Source organism: Onthophagus taurus, chromosome 3 (assembly GCF_036711975.1).
Source record: "Onthophagus taurus isolate NC chromosome 3, IU_Otau_3.0, whole genome shotgun sequence".
In the NCBI taxonomy this organism is placed as follows: domain Eukaryota; kingdom Metazoa; phylum Arthropoda; class Insecta; order Coleoptera; family Scarabaeidae; genus Onthophagus; species Onthophagus taurus.
Genome location: NC_091968.1, coordinates 21900151 through 21908906, shown reverse-complemented (window position 1 = coordinate 21908906; position 8756 = coordinate 21900151). Strand labels below are relative to the sequence as shown.

The window sequence follows — 8756 nt, the reverse complement described above, 5'->3', positions numbered from 1 at the left end:
TCGGGCCAATACAAATGGCTCTTTATCTTTTCTTGGCCACTATGGCATATTAATTAGTTGTTGAGCTACTTTTTTTCCTAGATATCAACATTATTGCTTCATTATGTCGTTTTCTCGAGAGGTTTTCTTTGAAAATCGTAAAGGTGTTTAAATATTTTAATCGAGATTAATGGTTTCTGTAAAAGAATTTTTTTAGACGTCTAAGAGGAGGGTTTAGATTCGAAGAAAGAGAGTGCTTTGGGATTCTTTAGAATATAACGAAACGTACTTTTGAAATGATTTCGAAGCTTATAATCTGTCTTATTCACTGCTCTATTAGTTCTCTGGGTCTGTTAGAACTTTCATGTTATCTTTTTTTTTGTCTTTTCGTGTATTACAAATTGTTTCGATTAAAAGTGTGTTTGGGAGAAATCTGGGAATGTTGCCTTCATTAAATTTATGATACCTCTGTGTCTTATTAATTGAAGAAACTTAAGAAAATTGTTATCAACAAAAAATTTTTCAAAGTAATGCGAAAAACATAAATCATGAACGCGTTTCACCTATCATTAATAATTGCCAACCTAGAAGGCTTGAAATCTGCAAACTCCCAAATTTGGTGTTTACCTTTGCATGGATTGAAAAATGGTTAACATTTATAACATCGCAATTTCTTTATTTATGAACATACGGAATCGATTTATATCTCAAATTAAAGCTGAAGATGTCTTTTTTCGAAACATGTATAATATTTAAACAGATTATATAAAAAAAAATTTGAGAAAAACATTAATTATTTCTATTAGATAACTTAAGATCGATCAAAAAATAGTAAATTTTCAAAAAATCATAATCTTTTTATTTATGAAGATGAAGAAACGATTTATGTCTCATATTAAAGCTGAAGATGTCTTATTTCGAAACATGTATAATATTTAAAATGGTTATATGAAAAAATTTTGAGAAAAACTTGATTTACTTTTATTAAATAACTTCAGATCGATTATAAAATAGTAGATTTTCAAAAAATCATAACTTCTTTATTTTTGAAGTTGCAAAAACGATTTATGTCTCATATTACAGCTCAAGATGTCTTCTTTCGAAACATGTATAATACTTAAGAAGGTTATATAAAAGAATTTTGAGAAAAACTTGAATAACTTTTATTAAATAACTTCAGATAGATAAAAAAATAGTAAATTTTAAAAAAATCATAACTTCTTTATTTTTAAAGACAAAAAAATGATTTATGTCTCATATTAAAGCTGAAGATGTCTTCCTTCGAAACGTGTATAATATTTAAAATCGTTATATGAAAAAAGTTTGAGAAAAACTTGAATTACTTTTATTAAATAATTTTAAGATCGATGAAACAATAGTATATTTTCAAAAAATCATAACTTATTTATTTATGAAGATGAAGAATTGATTTATGTTTCGCATTGAAGCTGAAGATGTCTTCTTTCGAAACATGTATAATATTTAAAAAGGTTATATGAAAAAATTTTGAGAAAAACATTAATTGCTTTTGTTAGACAACTTAAGTTCGATCAAACAATAGTATATTTTCAAAAACTCATAACTTATTTATTTATGAAGAAGAAGAAATGATTTGTGTCTCATATTGAAGCTGAAGATGTCTTCTTTCGAAACATGTATAATTTTTATAAAGGTTATATAAAAAGATTTTGAGATAAACATTAATTACTTTTGATTAGACAACTTAAGATCGATCGGAAAATAGTAAATTTTCAAAAAATCATAACTTCTTTATTTGTGACTATGAAGAAACAATTTATACCTCATATTGAAGCTGAAGATGTCTTCTTTGGAAATATGTACAATATTTAAAAATGTTATATAAAAAGATTTTGAGTAAAAGAAAAATTACTTTTGTTAGACAAGTTAAGATCGATCACAAAAACAGTAAATTTTCAAAAAATCATAACTTCTTTATTTTTGAAGATGAAAAAACGATTTATGTCTCATATTAAAGCTGAAGATGTCTTCTTTCGAAACGTGTATAATATTTAAAATTGTTATATGAAAAAAGTTTGAGAAATACTTGAATTACTTTTATTAAATAATTTTAAGATAGATCAAACAATAGTATATTTTCAAAAAATCATAACTTATTTATTTATGAAGATGAAGAATTGTTTTATGTTTCGCATTGAAGCTGAAGATGTCTTCTTGCGAAACATGTATAATATTTAAAAAGGTTATATGAAAAAATTTTGAGAAAAACATTAATTGCTTTTGTTAGACAACTTAAGATCGATCAAACAATAGTATATTTTCAAAAAATCATAACTTCTTTATTTATGACTATGAAGAAACAATTTATATCTCATATTGAAGCTGAAGATATCTTCTTTGGAAATATGTACAATATTTAAAAATGTTATATAAAAAGATTTTGAGTAAAAGAAAAATTACTTTTGTTAGACAAGTTAAGATCGATCACAAAAACAGTAAATTTTCAAAAAATCATAACTTCTTTATTTTTGAAGATGAAAAAACGATTTATGTCTCATATTAAAGCTGAAGATGTCTTCTTTCGAAACGTGTATAATATTTAAAATCATTATATGAAAAAAGTTTGAGAAAAACTTGAATTACTTTTATTAAATAATTTTAATATCGATCAAACAATAGTATATTTTCAAAAAATCATAACTTATTTATTTATGAAGATGACGAATTGTTTTATGTTTCGCATTGAAGCTGAAGATGTCTTCTTTCGAAACATGTATAATATTTAAAAAGGTTATATGAAAAAATTTTGAGAAAAACATTAATTGCTTTTGTTAGACAACTTAAGATCGATCAAACAATAGTAAATTTTCAAAAAATTATAACTTCTTTATTTATGACTATGAAGAAACGATTTATGTCTCATATTGAAGCTGAAGATGTCTTCTTTGAAAATATGTACAATATTTAAAAATGTTATATAAAAAGATTTTTAGTAAAAGAAAAATTACTTGTATTAGACAAGTTAAGATCGATCAAAAAACAGTAAATTTCCATAAAATCATAACTTCTTTATTTTTGAAGATGAAAAAACGATTTATGTCTCATATTAAAGCTGAAGATGTCTCCTTTCGAAACATGTATAATATTTAAAAAGGTTATATAAAAAAAATTTGAAAAAAACTTGAATTATTTTTATTAAATAACTTCAGATCGATTAAAAAATAGTAAATTTTCAAAAAATCATAACTTCTTTATTTTTGAAGATGAAAAAACAATTTATGTCTCACATTAAAGCTGAAGATGTCTTCTTTCGAAACACGTGTAATATTTAAAAAGGTTATATAAAAGAATTTTGAGAAAAACTTGAATTACTTTTACTAAATAATTTCAGTTCGATTAAAAATTGAAAATTTTCAAAAAATTATAACTTCTTTATTTTTGAAGATGAAAAAACGATTTATGTCTGACATTAAAGCTGAAGATGTCTTCTTCCGAAACAGGTATAATACTTAAAAAAGTTATATAAAAAAATTTTCAGAAAAACTTGAATTACTTTTATTAAATAACTTCAGATCGATTAAAAAATAGTAAATTTTCAAAAAATCATAACTTATTTATTTATGAAGATGAAGAATTGTTTTATGTTTCGCATTGAAGCTGAAGATGTCTTCTTTCGAAACATGTATAATATTTAAAAAGGTTATATGAAAAAATTTTGAGAAAAACATTAATTGCTTTTGTTAGACAACTTAAGATCGATCAAACAATAGTAAATTTTCAAAAAATCATAACTTCTTTATTTATGACTATGAAGAAACGATTTATGTCTCATAATGAAGCTGAAGATGTCTTCTTTGAAAATATGTACAATATTTAAAAATGTTATATAAAAAGATTTTTAGTAAAAGAAAAATTACTTTTATTAGACAAGTTAAGATCGATCAAAAAACAGTAAATTTCCAAAAAATCATAACTTCTTTATTTTTGAAGATAAAAAAACGATTTATGTCTCATATTAAAGCTGAAGATGTCTTCTTTCGAAACGTGTATAATATTTAAAAAGGTTATATAAAAAAATTTTTGAAAAAAACTTGAATTATTTTTATTAAATAACTTAAGATCGATAAAAAAATAGTAAATTTTTTAATAAAATCATAACTTCTTTATTTATGAAGATGAAGAATCGAGATTTGTCTCAAATTAAAGCTGAAGATGTCTTCTTTCGAAACCTGTATAATATTTAAAAATGTTATATAAAAAAATTTTGAGATAAACTTTAATTACTTTTATAATGTAAGTTGAGATCAATCAAAAAATACTTTAAAATGTTGTGATTATCTTTAAAAATATGTGAGAAAGCGAATCTTTAGAAGATTCATATAAAATTTACACACATAATCAACACTTTAATTAAAGTATTCTCTTAAAAATATCTCCTTTAGTTCTTGGGATAAAAATTTGTGAAAATAATCGTAATATTTAGGTTATCAACTTTTTTCCTTCATCTTTAAAAATGCGTGAATATTCGAATGTTTGGAAAAAATTTTTTAAACCTGAATATGTTATTAAGTTAAATACCTATTCGCTTTGAAAAATCTCGTTTAGTTTTTAAGACAATGATTTTTTAATTTAATCGCAATTTTAAATATTATAATTTATTTTCGATCGTGTTTAAAAAATCAAATTCTAGAAAAATTTCTATGAAATTTTAACAAATTATTAATTAAAGTGTGGTCTTTTCAATAAAAGTATCTGTTTTGCCAAATTCCTTTTAGTTCAAGAGATACAACTTGCTAAATTTAATCACAATTTGTAAGAAACTGAATCCTTTTTGAAACTTACATGGGTTATCAATTAAAGTAAATTTTGCAAAATTTTTTACCTACATCAATTCCAAATGTGCAATAACTTTATCAAGATCTTTAACGACCATATGGTCAAGAATCTAAATCACACACGCCATAATTACTCTATAATTTCTATTGTAGCTAGTAAATCCCGTTCGAATGCCCTCGTTGCAAACCCGGTCGTATGCCACAACCCAATCGACCAACGCATTCCTGAACTATTAAACTGTCTACCTCAATCCGTATACGTGTGTAGACTCGATTCTCGAAGGTGCGTTTGCTCACCAACGTTCTAAAAAAATCTACGTGCATACACGTGATAGGTACTGGACCACGCCCAACACGAACCACACTAAAACGTACTAAACGTTTTTCGATTTCGTAATCGTTGCACGAAATAGCCGCCGCTTTACGAACTTCCTGGTTCCATAGAAAACTTTTTTTTGGCCATTTCTATTTCGGTTCAATAGAGAAGAATTCATTTTTCTATTTTACCATTAGGTAAACGTCATTAGTAAAACATCAAAATGTTTCGATCGGTATCAAGAAGACACGCGACGTCGAAGGTTATTTTCAATTAAAAAAGGTACAGGATAATCGATGGCGGTTAACATTGACGGGAGTTAAATTTGATTCTCCGAGGCAATTTTAAAGATAAACACGGTACACGCACTCTTCTTCTTCGTTCGAAAGAAGAAGACCTCCCTCTGCATCGCTCGCTCTCCGATCATCTTCCACACGGGAGTTAATAATATACCAATATGTATGTAAATGAATCGACTCGTCTCATATTTAAAGACCGCAAGGTAAAGGTCTTTTTAAAGTTGACTCAAACAAAAAATCACAATCTCCTTCTTTAGATATTCATTTATTTATTTATTTATCGTTGAGATCTCTATTGGTAAACCTCAATTACAAAGATTTTATACAGAATTAAGTCAAGTTTTTATTTTTATTATGAAAATTCGTAAGGTAGAAAGATTTTTAGAGGTAGGTCTTAAGATTAAACATTTTAACACTCCCTGTTTATGTTTTAGTGCTTCACTTGAGTTTTACCATCTCTTGGAAGTATAAGTGTTGATGTGGAGACGTGAGGAAGAGAAAATTCATTAAATTTAATGCAAAACGACGTCAATGATGGCGACGAGTTCCGCTGTAGAAGTAGGTGGTACTAGCAGAATCCACTTGGGCATTTTGGACGACGGCGTTTCCTCTCTTAGAAAGGGAGGGAACACTTGAAGTTTTAGTCCTTCCGGAATGTCAACGTCAAAGGGTTGTTACTGTAAAGTAGTTGTAGGTTGCGTAGTTGCTTAGAAGGAAAAATTAAATGGCACTTTGTAAACCGGAGATAGTTGTCTAATAAAAATAATTTATGGTTTTCTCAAAATTTTTCTATACAACATATTTTAATATTATATATATATTTCGAAAAAAGAGGTAATCAGCTATAATTTGAGACACAAATACTTTCTTCATCTTCATAAATAACGAAGTTATGATTCTTTTTAAATTTACTATTTTTTAATCCATCTTAAGTTATCTAATAAAAGTAATTAGTGTTTTTCTCAAAATTTTTTTGTATAACATTTTTAAAGATTATACATGTTTCGAAAGAAGACATGTTCAGCTTTAATATGAAACACAAATCGTTTCTTCTTCTTCGTGAATAAATAAGTTATGATTTTTTGAAAATATACTATTATTTGCTGGATCTTAAGTTATTTAATAAAAGTAATTCAAGTTTTTCTCAAAATTTTTGTATATCCCTTTTAAATATTATACATGTTTCGAAAGAAGACCTCTTCAGCTTTAATATGAGACATGAATAGATTCTCAGTCTTCATAAATAAAGTAGTTATGATTTTTTGAAAATACACGATTGTTTGATCGATCTTAAGTTGTTTAACAAACGCAATTAATGTTTTTCTAAAAATTCTTTCATAAAACCATTTTAAATGTTATACGTGTTTCGAAAAAGGACATCTTCAGCTTCAATATAACACATAAACTGTTTCATCATCTTCATAAATAAAGAAGTTATAATTTTTTGAAAATTTTATTTTTTAATCTATCTGAAGTTATTTAATAAAAGTAATTCAAGTTTTTCTCAAAATATTTATATATAACCTTTTTAAGTATTATACATGTTTCAAAAGAAGACATCTTCAGCTTCAATATGAGACATAAATTGTTTCAACATATTCATAAATAAAGAAGTTATGATTTTTGAAAATTTCCTATTTTTCGATCGATCTTAAGTTATTTAATAAAAGTAATTCAAGTTTATCTCAAAATTTTTTTATATAACCTTTTTAAATATTACAGATGTTTCGAAAGAAGACATCTTCAGCTTTAATATGAGACATAAATCGTTTTTTCATCTTCAAAAATAAAGAAGTTATGATTTTTTGAAAATTACCATTTTTTAATCGATCTGAAGTTATTTAATAAAAGTAATTCAAGTTTTTCTCAAAATTTTTTTATATAACCTTTTTAAGTATTATGCATGTTTCGAAAGAAGACATCTTCAGCTTTATTATGAGACATAAATCGTTTTTTCACCTTTAAAAATAAAGAAGTTATGATTTTTTGAAAATTACTATTTTTTAATCGATCTGAAGTTATTTAATAAAAGTAATTCAAGTTTTTCTCAAAATTTTTTTATATAACCTTTTTAAGTATTATACATATTTCGGAAGAAGATATCTTCAGCTTAAATTTGAGACATAAATCGATTCTTCGTCTTCATAAATAAAAAAGTTATGATTTTTGAAAATTTACTATTTTTTAATCGATCTGAAGTTATTTAATAAAAGTAATTCAGGTTTTTCTCAAAATTTTTATATATAACCTTTTTAAGTATTATACATGTTTCAAAAGAAGACATCTTCCGCTTCAATATGAGTCATAAATTGTTTCAACATATTCATAAATAAAGAAGTTATGATTTTTTGAAAATTTACTATTTTTTAATCGATCTGAAGTTATTTCATAAAAGTAATTCAAGTTTTTCTCAAAATTTTTTCATACAACCTTTTTATATATTATACATGTTTCGAAAGAAGACATCTTCAGCTTCAATATGAATCATAAATCATTTCTTCATCTTCATAAATAAAGTAATTATGTTTTTTTTGAAAATTTACTATTTTTTGATCGATTTTAAGTTATCTAACAAAAGCAATTTATGCTTTTCTCAAAATTTTTTCATACAACCATTATAAATATTATACATGTTTCGAAAGAAGACATCTTCAGCTTCAATATGAATCATAAATCATTTCTTCATCTTCATAAATAAAGTAATTATGTTTTTTTGAAAATTTACTATTTTTTGATCGATTTTAAGTTATCTGACAAAAGCAATTAATGTTTTTCTCAAAAAATTTTCATACTACCTTTTTAAATATTATACATGTTTCGAAAGAAGACATCTTCAGCTTCAATATGAATCATAAATCATTTCTTCATCTTCATAAATAAAGTAATTATGTTTTTTTGAAAATTTACTATTTTTTGATCGATCTTAAGTTATCTAACAAAAGCAATTAATGCTTTTCTCAAAATTTTTTCATACAACCATTTTAAATATTATACATGTTTCGAAAGAAGACATCTTCATCTTCAATATGAATCATAAATCATTTCTTCATCTTCATAAATAAAGTAGTTATGTTTTTTTTGAAAATTTACTATTTTTTGATCGATTTTAAGTTCTCTAACAAAAGCAATTAATGTTTTTCTCAAAAGTTTTTCATACAACCTTTTTATATATTATACATGTTTCGAAAGAAGACATCTTCAGCTTCAATATGAATCATAAATCATTTCTTCATTTTCATAAATAAAGTAATTATGCTTTTTTGAAAATTTACTATTTTTTTGTCGATCTTAAGTTATCTAACAAAAGCAATTAATGTTTTTCTCTAAATTTTTTCATACAACCTTTTT

The 8756-nt window shown here is 24.6% G+C and overlaps 1 long non-coding RNA gene across 1 annotated transcript; it reads left to right on the top strand.

Annotated features, from left to right (window-relative positions):
* The first annotated feature begins 5710 nt into the window (after positions 1–5710).
* On the top strand, positions 5711–6152 carry LOC139429589 (uncharacterized). The gene is made up of 2 exons (XR_011640152.1): positions 5711–5777; positions 5843–6152. It is a non-coding gene; the product is annotated as an uncharacterized lncRNA (long non-coding RNA).
* The last annotated feature ends 2604 nt before the right edge of the window (positions 6153–8756 follow it).